The following is a 19,943-nucleotide window of genomic DNA, read 5'->3' on the forward strand; positions in this document are numbered from 1 at the left end:
GGAGGGGGAGGAGGAGAGAAGGGGGGGAGGGGGAGGAGGAGAGAAGAGGGGGGAGGGGGAGGAGGAGAGAAGAGGAGAAGCTGACATTTCATCCTGCCCATTTCCAGCACAGTCCAAAAGCCCAAAGCGAGAAAATCACTTGCTTCAAGCAGCATGCCTGTCTCAGTGGAAATGGAAAAATTGTCCATATCAGTGCCTTTTGTTTCTTCATCAAGTCATCATTTACTTAAGTGATAAAAGAAATCCATTTTTAAGAACCAGGAACATTTAGGCCTTTCAAAGAGGACTGTGTCCTTCCTGAAATCCTATATCATCTCCTTTAAAAACTCTCTACGGTATATCATACCCAAAGAGAGTGCACAAAACAAAACCAACACCTTAGTAAAGTATTACAAATTAAACACCAATGTAACCACCAACTGGGTCAAGAAATTGTCAGCACCTCAGGACTCTCTAAATAGCTTATGTAAAGTTGAATATTCAAAGGAAACAATGTTCATGCCCTTTTCTTTTTCAAGAGTGTCTTGGAATAGCACCCATATAAACTTTAGAATCAGTTTTTCAAGTTACACACACACACACACACACACACACACACACACACACACACACAGAGCGTTGGCATTTTTATTGGACTTGCATTGAGTCTAGAGATCAGTTTGGAAGAGTTGTTATCTATCTAATGGTGAATCTTCCCATCTGTAAATATCTATATAATAGTGAATCTTCCATTTATTGTCTTAAATTTCTCTCATTAATAGTGTTCCGCATGAAGTCTTACATATGCTTGCGTTATTTATTCTTAAACATTTGATGTTTTTATGCTATTTTAAATATATTTTTGAATTTAATTTTCTAACTTAATGGTGCTTATATACAGCAATGTTTTTTAAATATTGTTCGCATTAATTTATCAACTTGGCTATACTTATTATAAATTCCAGCAATCTATTATGTACACAATCATATTATCTGTCAGAATAAGTTTTGTTTTTCCTACTTTCCAATCTTTGTACTTTTAAAATTCTCATTTTTACTACTTTTCACATCACTGTTATTAAAATTCAAATGCAACAGTGTATATAAAATCTCTAATGGCAGTACCTTGATAAAAATGTATTCAATGATGTTAATTACAGAACTGACACTGAGTGGCAGGTCCCTTTAGCCAGTCTTCTTCTCACGAGGCCTGTCGCTTGTACCATCCCCATGAAACCCAGTGAGTTTCACGTGTTCCATAGCTGCCAGCTCTTCTACAGACCCCGGGAAGTTACAAGGTGAAAGGTGATTCCTGAGGACCAGATAATAATTGGGAGCTCTCACCCAATGTTATGTGGTTACCTGGTACTTTGTAATTTGAGAAGACTCCCCAAAAGCTACTCCACCTCGCCCCAGGGCTCAGAGGAGGTGCCATCTCACACCAAGAGTACAGCTTGGCACCATGGGAAATAGGTTTATTGGAAAAACCTACAAGCAGGGGAGTGGCGGAGCACACGTGATCTTCCGACCTCTCTTTCCCTGCAGGAGGTGTGCGCTTACCATACGGTAAGCAAGACCTCACCCCTAGAACACTCCATGCAATTGCCAGACAGTGACTAGAGGGCATCCATGCCGGTCTAACCTTGGATCAACCTGGCTGGGAATGGTGACCCTCCAGACCCCCCAGGATGGTAACAGCTGGTTCTTCCATTGAGCTGAGTAGCCATCTGTAAGCTTCTAAAAACGTGAGGAAATGAGGCTCCAGGTCACCCAGACTTGATGGGGCAGTGGAAATGATAAAGAGAGACAAACGCTTTTCCTCCACCAAACCTTCTTTTAAGTGAAGTTCCTTTCTGCACCTTAAGGCGTGGTGTCTCCTGATGCCTTGTTTTGAAAAACAAATGGCTTTTAGAAGCACTGACACAGTAACCAGGGCAGAGCTGCCTTTGAAAACACGTTGAAAAGATCTTTTCTAGGATTCTGTCCCAAGAAAGTGATCAAAACCACAGACAAACATTTATGTACAATGTTGATCAAAATGAGATTGCTTCTAAAAGGGAGAAATTAGAAAAGCTTGAATGTATAGGCCTGGGTTTGAAGCATCACAATTCATCCTCATGGCGGATGTCATGCCGCCCTGGGATTCCCTGTCGGTACCGAACGACCTAACAAAGGGCCCATAATGAGTTGCTAGGTGGGAAAATGGATTTTTAAAAATTCACATGGAATGATCTCACATGCACTTTGGGAAGATACAATAGAAAGTTTAGGAGGAAATAAAGAACATCAAGATGTAATAATGATTTCTTGGGCTTCCCTGGTGGCGCAGCGGTTGGGAGTCCGCCTGCCGATGCAGGGGACGCGGGTTCGCGCCCCGGTCCGGGAGGATCCCACGTGCCGCGGAGCGGCTGGGCCCGTGAGCCGTGGCCGCCGAGCCTGCGCGTCCGGAGCCTGTGCTCCGCAACGGGAGAGGCCACAGCAGTGAGAGGCCCGCGTACCGCAAAAAAAAAAAAATAATGATTTCTTGTGGCGGGAAAAGAGTTTATATTCTTTTATGTACCCTTGTCTGTTTTCCAAGTTCTCAGTGATGAGTGTTTATAACTTTATCATCAAGAAAATGTTACCTCTAGGAGACTCTGTGGGTTAGTGAAATGCTCCATGTGAAGGGTGGAAACGACCACCCTGGATCCAGTCTCCGTAGACCTGGGTTCCAATCTGGGTTCAGCCCCTCACCGGGAGTGTCTTGGTCACAATTGCCCCGCTGTGCTGTCAAGTATAAAGGAGGGAAGAAAATCATCCGACCTCTCAGGACCGAGGAGGGCGCCAAGAGATGCACGTGAACGTACTAGGAAAGTGGTGGGCGCTCAGCTGAACAGGAGAGAATTACTTTAACAGAGATGAATGCGTCCGTTTTTCAGTGAGACCTTGGCAATGGAATCAAATCAATAATTCTAAACGCACCCCATTTTACTGACTGTGCTTCAGGGAAAGAGCGGTGTCACGTCTCGTCCACCCCGAGTCTCGCTGGTGGCCGCGGCGTCTGGAAGCCCTGCCCCCTCTTCACCCATCACCTCGAGATACTCCTTCCTGCATGTCTTCTGACTCCTGGGGGCAAAGATGCTCCTGGTGTGGTGAGATGCCACTTTGCTTGTCAGATGACAGGGTCTGGGCTTCATCACCAGGTACCACTGAGTGCGGGAGTGTTCAGTCACTTTTAGATATTTGTGTGTGATATATCGTGTGAACGAGGAAACAATCATACACGTGGCTCCACTGAGAATGCTTCGGGGAAAGGTGGGTATGGTCCACTCAGTGCTGGCCACTGGGGAGCCTGCCCCAAGCTGGTGCGAAGCCCAGGGAGAGAGGAATGCGGGAGGGTGCAGGGAACCAGGGGCCAGAGAGATTTCTGTAATACTGTGAGCGCCAACCCAGTGAACACACACCTGCTCGGGCCACCAGCCTCGATAAAACGCTCAAGGTCCCGTGTCAAGGCGCCCCTCATTCTCGAGGCCACAACTCGCCCCTCCAGCACGCTCAGGGGTCACAGGATGGGACCGGCAGTTTCTTAAGCCACAGGGCCTCCTTTCCCCCGATTTCTGACGCGTCCCACCAGGGCCTCAGGCCCTCCCACGATGAGCCTCCTGCCTGCGGCGCGAGACGTTACTGATGGAAAAGCTCTGCACGTGGAACAAGGGTGGAGGCCAAAGGGCGGTTTGACTCTCGCACTTAGAGGATGCAGCCAGATCCCTGGAGGGCCGTGGGAGCGTCTGCACCAAGTATAAATCGCCTGGACGTGATGGGAGGACGCGGCCTGCGGAGGGACAGGGCGGGGCTCCTGTGGTTGCTGATTTGGGCTTCTTCCCACGTGGGTAGCCGCACTGTGGCCAGGCACTGGGGAGCTCCGCCCCCATCACTCCACGGCTGGCCTCTCCCTGTGCCTTGGTGTCCTCATTCATCAGTCAGCAAGCAGCATGCCCAGCTCGGATCTCAGCACCAGCACACGCTGGGGACCAAGGCAGGCAGGTCCCCTCCGCCTACCGAGCTGATGTGCAGGGGAGGGGGGCAGGACAGCGGGCAGTAACACATAAACACAAGTATGAACCAAAGAGCACCAGGTGAAGCTGTCAAGGCCCCACCCCAGTGACGGGACATGGTGCAGGACGGAGGTGGATGCGGAGAGTGGATGGGGTGCCGCCCAGAACCCTGAATGGTACGGAAGAGCCCTGCAGAGGTGGGGGGAAGGCAGAGAACTTTCCGGTTAAAAAGACTTGTTCCAGGAATAAGACGGTCAGACTGGTGTGCAATGAAAAGGCTGGGGCGGGGCTTGCAGCAGGGATGGGAGGATGGGACCCAGCCTAGCATCCAGGGGAAAAGGATCCAGACCATGTGAGGGTCCAAGGCCACGGCCTGGAGTCCAGTCATTCTGAAGGCCTTGGGGGCACTGATCTGCCTGAGTGAAGTGGAGACCAGTCCACAAAGTGGGGAGGGGGCAGGAGACCAGCATGAGGCGGCTGCCGTGTCCAGGCAGGAGACGTAAAGGAGATGGATGAGCCCAAGAATAAAATCTGGAGCATAATGGAGTTGTGAACGCTAAATTTGAAACCATGAAGTACCAAGGGCGACCCGTCACCTCCAAACCTTGGGACATTTCCATCCCCTCAGTCTCTGTGCAATCTCCTCTTTGGCCGCATGCCCCCTCACCGGCACCCCGGCCTCACCCAGCCCTTGCCATTCTCTGAGCACCTTTAACACGTTTGCCGGATGCTTGTCATGCCCTCACCTCTTCTCCACCAGCAAATTCCCTACTTTCCATCTTCGGGACCTCAATCGAGTCCTCTGGGGCCCAAAGAGGCTACATGTATCTCTGCAGCCTGCTCTCCCCCAGCTGTGCAGTGTGGTTCCTCTGTGTCCGAAACTGGAATGAGTGTTGCCCAAGCAGGGGTCAGGTCTGATGCTGAGTCTGGCACAAGGAGATGCTTGGTAAGGCGTCCATCCTGTTCTTCTCTTTATAAGTGGCTCCCAGGACGGGTACCCTGACGCATGAGTTCCTGTGCCTGCGGTAACAAGGTACCACAAAGTGACAGGGTGGCCTAATCGACATAAATCTGTTCTCTCACAGTTCTGGAGATCAGAAGTCCAAGATCAAGGTGTCGGCAGAGCAGGCTCCTTCTGGCGGCTCTGAGGGAGAATCATTCCAGCACTCTCTCCCAGTTTCTGGCGGCAAATCCTCGGCTTTCCCTGCCTTGTAGGTTAATCACTCCACACTCAGCCTCCATCTCCACATGGCCTCCTCTTCTCCGCACCTCTTGGGCTTCTGTCCCTTATAAGGACATTGCCATTGGGTTCAGGGTCCTTTCTAATCCAGATGACCTCATTTTGAGATCTCTATCCTAATAACATCTGCAAAGACATTCATTCCTAATAAGGTCACACTGTGAGGTTCTAGCTGGGCATGAATCGTGGGGAGACACCATTCAACTCACCGCACCTGAGCAGAATCAGGGCTTCAAAAGGGGAGGCCGAGAGGGGCCGGCCACAAACACCCTCAGAAGTGGACATAAGACATCCCACTTCCTGTTCAGCGTGTCTACACGGACCTCCAGCGCCGCCCAACCGCCCTGGCCCACTGGCCTCTCCCCCCGGCCTCGATTCTGCCCTCATATCCCTCCTCCAGCGCAGCAGGCAGCCCAGCCGCCAGTGCCGACCTCAGCCCCATCTCAGGCAGCTTCCCTCTTCTCCCGGGCTCGGTGGTTCCACAGGAACGTTCCAGCTAATCCGTTCCCTTTTTGATCCAGGCTTCTGGAACCCCCTGTGCATGCTGTTCCCCTAAAGACAGCTTCCAGGCCCTGTATTTGCCCCAGACTCTGTGAATTGGGACAGAGGACCGCTGAAGGCAGCGAGTGAAGAGGGTGGAGCATGGAGACGGGAAGCATCCTGCTTCCCGTGGGGCGCTGCTGGCTCCTCCTTTGCCTAACCTGCTTCTTCTCTGTCACACAGGCTCAAGAGCAGTTGCCTCGAGCTTCTGCCAGCCTGAATCTTCAAGCTGCATTTGCTGAAAATGCAATGCCACGGTTGATTTCATGTTGACTGAAATTTCACTATAACTCTATCCACTGTGCTGTCAAATGGGGAATTACGCAGCTTCCCAAGCTAAAGAATTTTACCCATAAAGGTCTTATTTATAACGCTTCAGGAGTCCTTTGGCATTAACCCCTAGTACAGTGTTAGAATCCAATTCTTCAATGTCAAAAGATCAGAGTAATAGTAAAGTTTGGGAACCTCTGTTGACCTGAGGGTGTACTTCCGCACAGTCCTAAGTGTAATGGTTGCTCCTGCAAGGCGGGGACGGTTCCCAGGTTTACAAGGAACGATTTTAGTGCTGGAGCCTCGAGAACATCCATTGGCTCAAGGAGTGCGTGCTGCAGGGAGCTGAGCAGGTGGATGGGGCTCAGCGCCAGCGTCCTGAATCCTCACTGCTCCCTAGAAGCAAATCCAGTCTCCAGCAATAATGCTGACATGCAAAAGCCTCAGGACTGAGTCACAGGGTAGCTTCCAGGCAGCCTTTCCAGCAGGAAAATCCATCCTCTGAGGGTAACTTCCACCCGGTTTCTCGGCCAGCACGCTTTTAAACCTTTAGATTTTCCCAACTGTTTCTTATGAAGGATGGCTAGAATAAAACTCTTTTCTACCATTGCTTTCATTCATTACATACAAATAAAAATGTATGACAGTAACTAGAAATTAGTGGTGATGCAATATGAGAATCACGCTAAGCACATTAGGGAAAATATCTCTGGAGTGAAAGAGTCGATGCCACGTGTTGAAAGTAAAAGTTGAATAGAATTGTTGTTTCAGGCTAAAAGAAAGCATGTAATCTTTTTATTGAAGGAGAGTTGATTTACAATGTTGTATTAATTTCTGCTGTACAGCAAAGTGACTCAGTTATACACATGTGTACACATTCTCTTTCATATCCTTTTCTATTATGGTTTATCACAGGATATTTACTACTGTGCTGTACAGTAGGACATTGTTGTTAATCCATCCTATACGTAATAATTTGCGTCTGCTGACCCCAAACTCCCAATCCCTCCCTCCCCCAGCCCCTCCCCCTTGGCAAACACAAGTCTGTTTTCTACATCTTTGAGTCTGTTTTTGTTTCGTAGGTATGTTCATTTGTGTCTTATTTTAGATTCCACATGTAAGTGATATCATATGATATTTGCTTTTCTCTTTCTGACTTACTTCACTTAGTGTGATAATCTCTAGGTCCATCCATGTTGCTGCAAATGGCATTACGTCATTCTTTTTAGCATGTACTTCTAAAGAAGGTGAGTCAGGCAGTTTCCTGCACCTTTCAAACTACAATCAACCCTCTGTATCCAAGGTTTTGTATCCATGGATTCAGTTGGTTGAATCTGCAGATGCAGAACCTGTGGATACAGAGGGCCGGCTGTATTCATGGTACTACACCATTTTATACAAGGGACTTGAGCACTCACAGATTTTGGTATCTTTGGGGCCTTTGGAACCAATCCCCCATGGTTACCTGGGGAATGACTGTAATTGTAGTTAAATTAAAATTTTATCTTTTGAATAGTTTCACTAGACTCTTTTTAAAAAGGAAGTGTATATAGGAAAACATTTTGGTAAGTTATTTGGAGGAAATGTAAGACTTGGAGGACAAAGTCATTAGGAGACCCAGTGGACAAGAGCAGGAAGTTGGGGCCTACAGCAAGAGAATGCGAGGAAGAAAGAAGGAAAAGTGAATATTGGAGACATAGCAGAAAGATGGGGGATGAGTTGAGGATGTGGAGAAGAGATTTCGTGAGTAGAACCATCTAAACTTAAGTTTGCATTGACACAGTATTAACTCTATCATGTTCCTCAAAGTTTCATAAAGTCTTTTACGTATTTACATGCTTGGGTGAGTGATGAATTCCATGTCAGGATCAAAGCCATGCAGATCAAGGATCACATAGGCTCACTGGTAAGATAACTGCTACACTCAAGTAAGTTAATAACAACAGGTTCCCGCTGACCCAATGGCAACCCTGAGAATGTAACCACTGGAGAATTTACCAACATTTTGGTGATCAGCGCTGTGCTTCCACAAGGACGTAAACAACTCAATCCAGAATTTAAAGTGGCAAAGTTATCCTAGCAGATATATGGGTAAAATGATGATAATGGCAATGATGATGATCATGATTTTGACAGTGGGGATGATAATGATGGACATGATGTTGATGATGATGATGATGGTGATGGTGATTATGAACATGATGGTGGTGGTGATGGTGGTGGTGATAATGAACATGATGGTGGTGATGATGATTGTGATAATGAACGTAATGGTGGTGGTGATGATGGTGATGGTGGTGATGATGAACATGATGGTGGTGGTGGTGGTGGTGATGGTGATAATGAACATGATGGTGGTGATGATGGTTGTGATAATAAATGTAATGGTGGTGGTGATGATGATGGTGATGGTGATGGTGGTGATGATGGTGATGGTGATAATGAACATGATGGTGGTGGTGATGGTGATGATGGTGATAATGAACATGATGGTGATGGTGATAATGAACATGATGGTGGTGATGATGATGATGATGATGGTGATAATGAACATGATGGTGGTGATGATGATGGTGATAATGAACATGATGGTGGTGGTGATGATGGTGATGGTAGTGATGATGAACATGATGGTGGTGGTGATGACTGTGATAATAAACGTAATGGTGGTGGTGATGATGGTGATGGTGGTGATGATGAACATGATGGCAGTGGAGGTAAAGATGATGATGATTACACTAAACTCTTTGAGTGCTTACTCTATGTCAGATCCATGACAGCTTAATTATGTTATTGAATTTAATCATCACAGTATATAAACGTGGCTTACTGCTATTGCCATTTTGTAGATGAGAATAATAATAGCTTCATCATCTAACTAGAAAGAGAGAGGATATTCAAACCTGGATTGACCATGAGTCTGAATAATTTTTGGTCTTTCAGGAGCAAGAAGAAGTCAGTTAACAGCAGAAACATGTCTTGCAAGAAAGTCACAGGGTGCATCCTTGGCCTCTGATGTGAGGCCAATTACCTGCAGAAAGAGATCAGGGCAGACAACGCTACACCTGTTAAGGCAGTACCTAATAGTATGTACACACTACTTACTGCCTAAGGAAGACTACTGCCTCAGAGGAAGCAAAGAAAAGGCAGAAAGAGAGGAAATGGTATAGAAGGAGAGGGGAAGGTGGCAAGTGGAGGGTTACTCTGGAGCTCTTTGTACCTAAATGGGAAGAGCCGAATGAAAGGCAGAAAGTAGCCACAGAGCATCTACCAGGATCTCTGCACCCTCCGCCTCTCCTCATTCAGATTCCACATCCTCCTACCTTCCACTCTTCAACTTCCAGAGACAGCTCTCTGCAATCATCAGTAATTTAGTGCATTACCAGGGAGCCAACAGCAGCAGGGTTGCCAGGCTAAATACAGGGTGCCCGGTTGTGTCTGGATTTCAGATAAACAACAAATACCTTTTAGTACAAGTGTGTCCCACGCAACATTTGGGGAATTCACGTGTAACTGGGCATCCTCACTTTCTTTTGCTGAATCTGGCCACCTTATCCTTTACCAAAACCAAACTCTATATTGTTCCGATTCTCTCTAATGTTCATTAACCCAGGCGAAGAAGAGGAGAGAAAATTCACTCTGTTTTTCCACAAATTCAGATTCGCGAATGTTGGGGCTGGAGAAGAATGGCAGGACAGGGTGGATTTTCTGCCTAATTTTTGTGTCGTTGGAGCCCATGTAAGATGCCTGCGAGCAGTTCTTATTAAAGATGGCCACGTGTGCATGGAGACAATCGAGGGAGTGTTAAATTTATCTTAGATAAGCAGCTCCCATTCATTCATTTATTCACTCATTCTTTCATTCATTCAGCAATAGCTATTGGGCCCTCCCTCTGTGCCAGACAGCCTGATAGGCTCAGAAGCTACCCTGAAAGCAAAATAAATAAGTTCTCTACCCTCATGGAGGGCACACACTGTTACGGCCTGAGCTGTGTCCCCTAAAAATATATATGTTGAAGTCCTAAACCCCCAGTACCTCACAATGTGACCTTATCTGGAAATAGGGTCTTTACAAGACATCAAGTTAAAATGAGTCCATTAGTTTTGGGCCCCAATTCAAGTTGACTGCAGTCCTTATAAAAAGGGGAAACTTAGACACAGAGACAGGCAAGCACATGGGGAGGACGACGTGGAGACAGAGGGTAGAGTGAAACATCTACAAGCCAAGGAACACCTGAGGCTGCGAGAAGCTCAGAAAGAAGCCTGGAAGAGATCGCTCACCAGCACCTTCAGAGGGAGCGTGGCTCAGCCAACATCTTGATCTCAGACTTCTGGCTTCCATGATTGTGAGACTGAATTTCTGGGTTCTAAGCCACTCAATTTGTGATTCTGCATTAGGAGAGCCCTAGGAACTTAATACACACATTAATCAAATAAAACCCCAAATGAAGGGTGGTGTGCAGGACCCTGGAGGTCAGTATCAGAGGGTCTTTCCTGGTCAGAGGATAGAGCCATGCTGAGCTGAACACAGCCTTCAGGCTAACAGGCAGAGGGGCGGTGGAGGAGGTGGGGCCCATGACCCAAGGGGGACAGTGAGAGGTCCCCAGGCCTCTTGCAAATGTGGGTCAGCCACCCCACCGTCTATGGGGAAATCCAGGACTTGACATGGATTTCACATCAAGTGAAATGAAATGTCAAGGAGGGTCAGAGTCACTCATCAGCAAAATTCTTCCCAGACGTAATCCACTGGAGGATAAGATCTGTAAATACATCACTGATGAGATTAAGGCACCTCCTGAAAATCCCATGAGGAAGCAAGTGATGCAAATGGAACTAATAAAAGATGAAATGCAGTCTTGCAGCCTGTAATGCATAATGCTGCGATTTTGCAGGGGCCTTGGGCGAATAAGAGGAATATGTTAGAAGCCTTCCTGCTCTTCCAGCCCTGTTGGGGAGGATGGATGCCCCAATTTCAGATGTCCCCTCCCAGGGCTTCTTCTGGAAATAGCCCCGGTGTTGAAAAGGACACTGTATCTTGCTGCAGCAGCACATTGGAAACACCCCGAAAGAATACCCGGCTCTCTTTGTTCTAATTTTATGCTCACGAAGCAACCTTTCTGAGTTGTAATTTGGTGTTCTGACTAGGTGATTGATTTTTCTCCAGGCCCTGAGCCAGGACTATTCTCAGAACCGACATTCAGGCTGCAAAAGACAGGGAGGATGGGGGGCCGCGCTCTGACCCCCAACAGGGCCATGCAGGCCAGAAAAGTGGAGGAAGGGAGAACGGAATCAGCTATGAAGAGCAGGGGAATCAGAGTTTCCCCAGAACTCAGGTCCAGCCAGCCCGGCTGGCAGCCCCGGGGAGGCTCGGCTGTTACCCCCCCGGCATGTGATCATGGATCCCATGGAATCTGGAGGAGACGGAGCCCTAGAGAGACGGAAGGCTGACAGGAGGCAAGGCCATTGTTTTCCATCAAGGACGTGGCCCCGGCTTAGCTGGGCCTAGAAGGCGACGTCAGCCTCCATCAAGCCCTGCACGGCTGCTTGCGGAAGACTCATGGGCAACCCCCTCCCACTGCCAAAGCCCCTCTACCTTGCTCCCCAGACATCTGGCTCCAACACCATGCTCCGTGCATTTCTTGCAGTTATGTTAGTGTTGTACAATCGCTGAGAACTGGATGAAAGGTGAAACCGGTTTCAGATTATTTTCCTCTGCATATGTTATCACTTCTTTAAGCCAAACCCGACTGATGTTCACATTCACTGCACTTGATACAAAATAGATCATAACTCAAAACGAATGGAGAATTATCCTGCAACACCCAGCCAGCAGACTCTCTGATTTATTGAGGTTCTCGTCCAGTGTCAGGTAAGGGGATCGTGTCCTTCAGTAACCTGTTAAGTTTAAATGTGTGGTCACATAACATTGTAAATCAACTACACCCCAATATAAAATAAATGTTTTTTTAAAAAAATGAGTGGCCACAGACTTAGAGGCTCAAGTGGACGGTGCTGACTTGATCGTGGACTTCCGTTGAATTTACACTCCGCTCAGAGCACTGATGTAGCCCACGCCACCCTCATTCCACACCCACGTCCTCATTCGCGTGAGAGTGACACCTCACGTGGAATTTATGGACTCACTTCGCGGTGCAAAGGAAGAGGGACACTTCGGTCTGCGGCCATTTTCTGCCCTGGCTGGTGTCCTGGATGAGGGCCTGATCTCACACGCGCCCTCTGCACAGACTGCAGAAGTGTCTGCTGGAGTTTCCACATCCGTGGTGCTCTGCGTGGGCGCTCCCACATCCTCTGGTCCTGAGCCCCACTCACTCTCCATCAGCACCTGTATCTCTCCTGGGGTGAGGGGTGTTTTTACTGAATCTTCGGACACTCCTCTGTGCCCCATCTGAGGTCGTGAACGCTGGGGCTGGGGAGGGTGTGATGTCATCCATCTCTGCCTAGACCTGTCTGGTGCAGTGGCGGCTGCCCCCCAGTGAGGGGACCCTCCCACTGTCCGAGGGGCTCTGTGTGGTCCTCTCCACCAGGAACTTCCTCGTAGGAACCAGGGGTGCTGGTGCGTCCTTCCCCTAGGCCCCTCCAACCTCCCTCCGGCCCTGGGGGGTCCCCACCCCCCCTCTCTGTGAAGGGGGCCCTGCTCTTGCATCCTCCGCCCTCCTCCCCACCCTGTGGTTTATGGTGAAGCCTTTGTGTTCTGAGTCTTCCAGACTTTGCTCCTAATATTGAAGCCAAGATTTGGCCTTCAAAAAGCAAAATACGATAAATGAATAAGCACGTAAAAATGTGTCCCTCTCCGCACAAAATCTTGCAACCTGAAGCTGGAGCTTTCCAGGCTATTTGAGAGGCGAAGCCGAGAATGTAATTCTGTGTTCTCTCTGGATCCTTCTGTGTCCTCTGTTCCTGAGGCAGTGAGCCCTGTCCTCAGCATCCTTGAACTAAACATCCAGGTTAATGACAGGTGAATCACAGGGTGAATGGGAATTTCAAGGACAAAAGTGTATCAGGTAAAATTTCCAAATAGTACCCTTCTCCCGGGGTGAGGTGCCTGCTCACATGCCTGCATCTGAGGGAGAATGTCCCTGTTTAACAAGAATGAGGAACGTGGTCCATGAGATGCAGGTTTTATTTTACTGGACAGGGCCTCACGGGACACCAGAAAGTCTGAGCCTGAGGCGGACAGGAGCTGCTGCCACGGGCGTCTTATCTATCGTCCACCTCTTTGCTCCCCCAGGATGGGAAGAAGGGGAACTCTGAAGAGAGTCCCCTCGGAAGGTGGCCGCCCCTGCCTTCCACCTCCCGGCCGTTGACCCCTGACCCCAGTGGACGCAGCGGGCCACCCTTGGCCCACGCTTTCCGCCAGCTGTTTCTTCCTTCCTGCTGCCCACGTTACCGGGCATATTCCATGTTATTTCCAAACCACTAACTGCTATGCAGTTTAAAATAATAATCACATTTAAAAGGAAACAGAGAGGTAAGTGAACAGTTCGATTTGAAATAACGAAAGCACCCAGAGCACGTCTATCAGGACTAACGCCACCTGAACCTCCGGAGACGATGCTTGGAAAATGCCATGAGAAATGGCTTGGCACCATCCGCGTGACGGAGCCCTCAGCAGTCAACGTTATGGGCTCACCCAGACCTCTGCCGCGGGAACGGCCACTCTCCTAAGGTTAAACGTGATAGCTCTACGGAGAGCCAGGGCAGTCGTTTGCAGACCTCAAGTCTGGTTCTCGTGACTCTGTTTCTCTCCCGACTGTGACCCACGTAGAGAAGCTCGTGGGAACCTGGGGACATGCAAGACTTGCACCTTCACATCCACATGGGCTTCTCACCGGGAGCTTGGAGAATCCACCCCGGGAGCCCCGGGGCCCTCTGGAGAACTGCCGGGTGCTCCTTGCCGCCCTGGGAGCCCCAGCTACACATTCTATGAGCCCAGCAAACGGCAGAGTTTGCAGCGGTGAAGGCAGAGCTGTACTATTATCGTTCTACGTGGACGACCTCTTGATTTTTTCCTCCCGCCTGCATCGAAAGAATGAAGCCATCGCCATGGTGCTCTAAATTCTCTTGCTTGCACAGAGGGGCTTTAATCTAGCCACTCACTGCCTTCTGTTCTTTCCCCCAAGATGCAGACAAAATAATGTTCTGTCTAAAAGAAATAACTTTGGAGGAAAGGAACGTCCTGCACAAATTCGAAAGCCATTTTCATTAGTTTGCGTTTCACCAGAAAGCTCCCACAGCTGTATTTTGCTGTTTTCAGGGATTGAAAGCAGTTCATTCCAGTGCCCTAAGAGAAGAGGCAAGTGCTGGCTGAGGGCCAGTGTACTTCCACCCTTCCCCAGACTCAGGAGTTTATTCTGTGCCAGGTGCCGTAACTCCTCCTGACCAGAGGGCGGTGGCCCGGCAGGTACCGAAGAGAGCTCTGGAAGCAAGCTGAGTCACGAGAGCAGGGAAAACGGAGCCTCTCATCCTTGGAGCTCTCCGCCCACAGCCAAGGGGACGTCTGAGCAAGGGGTCATCCCACATCAGCACAGCCAACAGTACTCAGCCGCTCAGATGCAGGGATGGGAGGCCGGTCATGGTAACTGTGCTGCAGATGAAACTGCACAGACTCCACTGTCTGGATTAAAGCTCTTTTCCTTCTCTAATTTCCTCCAAGACGCCTATGTTTCCTTCTCCATTTAGCGGGTAAACTGCATCCCCTCTTTGTCCAAGAATAATACATTAGCTTCACTTTACCCCTAGATGTTATGTATTATTTAAGCAATGCTATTTTCTGACCGGTAGATGCTAGCCATGAGATGGATACCAGGCGTTTCCATCAGTACCGAAAGACCTGGTCACACCAGGAGCACCCAGTTCATTTGGGCCGAGGACCACAAATGCCAGACGTCAGGGCAGACGTCTCATGGTCAAGAGGAAGGTCGCAGGAACAAGCTGAGTCTCCCCATATCCCTGCTCTGTCTCCTGAACCTGGTGTCATCAGGCTGCCACGGCGCTGGGAAGGCGTGAAAGCGGGGAGGGGATTGTCGGATGTTGCAGTGGTGGAAAGGGTGTCCTCTATTTATTCAGAGTATTCTTTTGGGAGCCAAACCAGAGATGACACTTTTCCCAGCTCCTATGGAGTCCCAATCAACAAAAATAAAATATCTAAACCTGGTACGTGTCTCCCCTTGGTTACCCAGAACCCAGGGGGCCACTTGTGACAGAGGGTGGCACTGGTGCAGGGTGAAACTGAACAGGATGGATGAGAGCAGTAAGAGGACAGACGTGCAAGGAGTCCGGAACACCGACGGGAGAGAGGTTTGGAGGTTAATATCCTACCACCACTGCATTCATCCAGGAGACAGAGTGTGCCGCGGGTGACAGGGACAGCTTATGTTGGCCTGCACACCTGCTGCTGGGGGCCCTCTTGGTGGAGACCGTAGGGTGGCCACGCCTTACTGGATAATTACAGTTTCATGGTGACTCGATTTCTTCTAAAAAATTCCAGATTCATTTGCATTCGCCTTTCACTTCATCCCACAGAGAAACAACCTAAGTAAGCACACGTGTCTATCTCTTCAACGTGAGAGGCAGCTCACAGCCCAGGGTAAGCTACACGCCCAGAGAACCGCCCGGACTCTGATTACCAACGTCTGGCAGTTGCCACGATTTCTGCCTTCAGAATGGATCGATTCCAGTTGACTCGTGTGTTTGGCTTTGCTGACGGAGCTGTTTTTTATTAATTAACATGTCCTTGAAAAGTATCCCAAGTGGGAGAAAGAGGGTCACGCCACCGTGCCCCCTATTAAAATAAGCCCTCTGCAGGAGAGAATGTCACATAAACGGTATGAAAACTTACTGTTTCCATGTGTCTGGAGGTGCCCCTCCCTCCCTTTCTTTTCTTTTCTCTTCTTTTTTTTTTTTCACAATAGAGTGCTTTACAGGCTGTCTCTTGCTTGGGAAAAACACAGCCCACTTAACAAGCGGACGTCTTCCAAGGCTGTGCAATTTCTTTGTAGTTTACCAACAATCTTTGTCCACAGGGACTAAAGCAAATATTGCTTACAATGTAATCAGATGGACCTAGCCAGAGTAGAAAAACAAATCCTCTGAATTATTGTCACAGCTCCGTCACAGACCTTGTGATTTTTCGCAATTCGTGAGCCTGCGACGGCTAAATGTCAGACTAATCTGCAGTAAGGAAAAAGAAATAGAAAATTCAGAAACTGTGTTTCAGCATGATTGTTGTCTCCAAAATCTAATTGGGGGAATAAATGACTTCTTCCCAAGTGCGTAGAGTCCTTACTTGCTGAACGAGTGTTGAATGATTTTACCACGTATGATGTATTAGTCAGCTCGGACGGCCATAACGAACACCACCACATACTGGATGGCTTAGACAACAGACAGTTATTTCCCACAGTTCTGAAGGCTGGAAGTCCAAGACCAGTGTGCCAGCACGGTCGGGCGGGCTGAGGGCCCTCTTCCTGGCTTGCAGATGGACACCTCCTTGCTGTGTCCTCACATGGCCTTTCCTTGGTGTGTGAAGAGAAAGAGTTCTTTCTGTTCCTCTCCTTATAAGGCCACCAAATTTATTGGATTAGGGCTTCATCCTTATGACCTCATCTAAACTTAATTACCTCCTAAAAGCCCTATCTCCAAATATAATAACATTGGGGGCTGGGGCTTCAACACATGAATTTTGGGGGCTACCATTCCGTTCATAACATATGGCCATTCTATGTCAAGTCAGTTCAGAGTGTTTAGCCCAATAACTTAAGGAAGTCACTATATACATACAGTATATATACATATATGCAGATACAGACAGAGACAAAAATACAGATATAGATTAGATATAGAAATAGATGTTGATATATGACAGGAAGGTGAGAACATATAACAAAATAGTCTCGGCAACTCCAGGGAGAACGAGTTGGTGTGCGGTAGATAGCGTGGCATCATTGTAGGTGTACAGAAGAAGGTGTTGAGCAGACTCAGGAAATCGGTAGGATTTCAGGAGGCGGGACTGAGGTGTGGGGAGAGGCGGGCATCCGCGTGCTGGCCAAGGCAGCCAGGCGGATAGAGACACACTCAGGTGTGCGAGGAAGTCCAGAGACCAGGTGGGCAGGGGCGTGGGCGCCCTGGAGTCCCAAGCTAAGGATCTTGGAAAGAACCATCGTGAATTAGGGAGTTTCCACAATCCGGGGTAGCGATCGTGGGGTCAAAGAGGCGCTTCAAGATCACGGATCCCCCAGAAGCCCAGAGAATGGGCTGGCAGGGGGCTGGAAAGTGTTCCCACAACCCAGATAAGAAGGAGGAGGTGGGAAGAGGCAAGGGCAGTGGGGGTGAGCATTTTAATTAATGCATTTTTATGTTTGAGCTCATAACTTTTACATTTCACACCAAGGTGTCTGATTCAGGAAAGAAATAAAAAACAGAAACATGTTTTCCATGCATTCACACTGCTGATCCAATCCAGAATCTTTCTGAAACCATCGATGTGAAGATAGCACAGCAAACGGAAATATAACTGAGGTATCTGAAGTTCTTCCTTACAGTAATCATCAGAGGTAATTAAATATTTAGGTCTGGTCACCCCAAGATATGGATTCTTTAACCAAGTAAGTAAATTGTTATAAGTCTACACAAAATAAATATCGTTTGCTGTACTAATGAAAATGGTTGGAGGCACAGGGAGCTTTAAAAGCTCAGTGGAGCTATTATGATATACTGTTTTTACATCCAAAGTAAAAAAGTAAAGAGTTTATATTCCTAAGACCCCAATGTTCTAAAAAGCCATGTTGTAGATCTTAAATATTTCATGATTCACCATACTAGAACCGAAAATAAATATGGACGTGCTTTCTCAGAACTTTTGGTATATATCAAAAGCTATTATTAAGATGTAATTCTACTGAAATTTCAGAAGCAGAAGAGGCTGGTTAAGAACTGGAACTCCCCGAATAATGGCAGTTCATAATTCTTCCTGCTCTCTGTGGAGGAAATGAAGCAGACCACCATTATCAGGTTTTGTTTCATACGTTTTGGGGGTGAGGGATGATGGGTGGAGAGGAAAATGATTTTTTTTTTTTTTTTTTGCTAACTTGAAGAAAAACCAATTTTATAAGAAAAGGCATGTGCTCATTAAAGTGTTTACAAGGCTGGTGCAGATGATTTAAAGAGAGAAAAAGAAACACTGAACTCTTAAGAAAAAAAGCACAGTGGTGCTTGGCCTTGTTAATACATTCCTGGGGAAGTGAAACACTCTTTCATTTCTGTTATGGGTGGCAAATGCTACAAATGTGAAGTAACGTGTCCGATCAATAATGAATACCAGTGATGTCAGTTGAAATATCACAGGTAATATTGAAAAGAGGCACCTCCCTGAAAGCACAGTGAGCAAACTTGCCTTTTCATGATAGACAATTCAGAAGAAGAAGAAGAAAAAGTAGTGTGTTGGGGCTTCCCTGGTGGCGCAGTGGTTGAGAGTCCGCCTGCCGGTGCAGGGGACGCGGGTTCGCGCCCCGGTCCGGGAGGATCCCACGTGCCGCGGAGCGGCTGGGCCCGTGAGCCACGGCCGCTGGGCCTGCGCGTCCGGAGCCTGTGCTCCGCGACGGGAGAGGCCACAACAGTGACAAAGTTGTGTGTAAACCATTTCTTTTTTTATTTGAAAATGAAATTAGCTGTAGAAGGCATCCAATGAGGGTAGAAATGTATCCCCTTAAAATCAGATTACCTAATCTACTGAATGGCAGAGTCGATTAAAAAAAATGCACAACCTAAAAGTTGAGAATTATGCTTTATTCAGGGCATCACTAAGGAAGCAGCCTCTCAGATGGCTCTGAGAACTGGAGTATTTCCTGCCGTGTCAGTAAACAAAGGATGCCACAGTCATCAGAGATGATGGTGAGCTGGTGAGCCCCGAGGGAACTCAGGAAGGAAACAAAGAATACCTGCCACCTAGCAGCCATCGGACCGCAGCCTCTCCCCACGGCGGGCCCTGAGAAGACTCAGGATGCGAAAGCACAGGATACAGGCCCCGGGGAGCTGAGGTGCCTCTCACAGGAATGAGTTCAGTGAGCCCAGACTCTGGCATCTTCCCATGCACAGAAAAGTGCTAAATTCCTTAACTTGGGATGCCTGGTTTTCTTTCATTAACAATAATCTTTTGATCTCCCCAACTACCTACCCTTTGTTGCAAAACTTCTATGTAACCTGGCTCCCCCCTCGCCTCCTCGGAGCAGTTTTCTCAGGGTTACTTGAGATGCTGCCTCCTGAGCTTGAAGTCCTAAAAATTCCCGCCAAATGAAAAATAACTCTCAACTTTTAGGTTGTGGTTTTTTATTGTTTGTTTTTCAGTCGACAGCTCTGAGGGACTGTTCCAAAGAGGTAAGGGAGAAGCCAGGATACACAGGAGTTTTTGCTGAAAAAAAGAAAAAAAAACAAAAAAACCCCGTATACTTGAACATCAAAAGATTACTGCTAATCACAAAAACAGACAAGTCAAGTTAATGACTTTAGTGCTTTTCTATGTGTGGAAAGATGCACGAGTCTGGGCTTCTTGAAATTATTCCTTTGATATGGATCTTAACTGTCTAGGGCTGGTATCCTGTTTTTTTCTCCATCCTGACTAGATTTATGGCTGCAACATCTTTTTGTTTACTGTAATGGCCACAGCAGAATCGCAAAGAAGAAGTTAAAATGGGTATTTAATCATGGACAGTAAACATCTGAGCACATTTGAGAAGTCCCAACACACACTCAACTTTCTCCAGGCTAATCCCTATCACATGGGTTCACCTGACTGACACCCCTGTCCCTCCCCCAGCCTCAGGCGGGACTGGACCAGGAGCACCTGGCCCCCCACACACCCCCACC

General features: G+C 47.9%; 1 protein-coding gene and 1 long non-coding RNA gene across 2 annotated transcripts in view; both read right to left on the reverse strand.

Annotated features, from left to right (window-relative positions):
• Positions 1-19,943, reverse strand: part of MED10 (mediator complex subunit 10) — a 140,000-nt gene that overhangs the window by 62,529 nt on the left and 57,528 nt on the right. The window lies entirely within an intron of this gene.
• LOC114486692 (uncharacterized) overlaps positions 19,203-19,943 on the reverse strand; it is a 2,151-nt gene continuing 1,410 nt past the window's right edge. The window contains exon 3 of the long non-coding RNA XR_003680858.2: positions 19,203-19,488. This is a non-coding gene — a long non-coding RNA (uncharacterized lncRNA). The remainder of the gene's footprint in view (positions 19,489-19,943) is intronic.

The sequence above is a fragment of the Physeter macrocephalus genome, chromosome 8 (assembly GCF_002837175.3).
Source record: "Physeter macrocephalus isolate SW-GA chromosome 8, ASM283717v5, whole genome shotgun sequence".
Lineage (NCBI taxonomy): Eukaryota > Metazoa > Chordata > Mammalia > Artiodactyla > Physeteridae > Physeter > Physeter macrocephalus.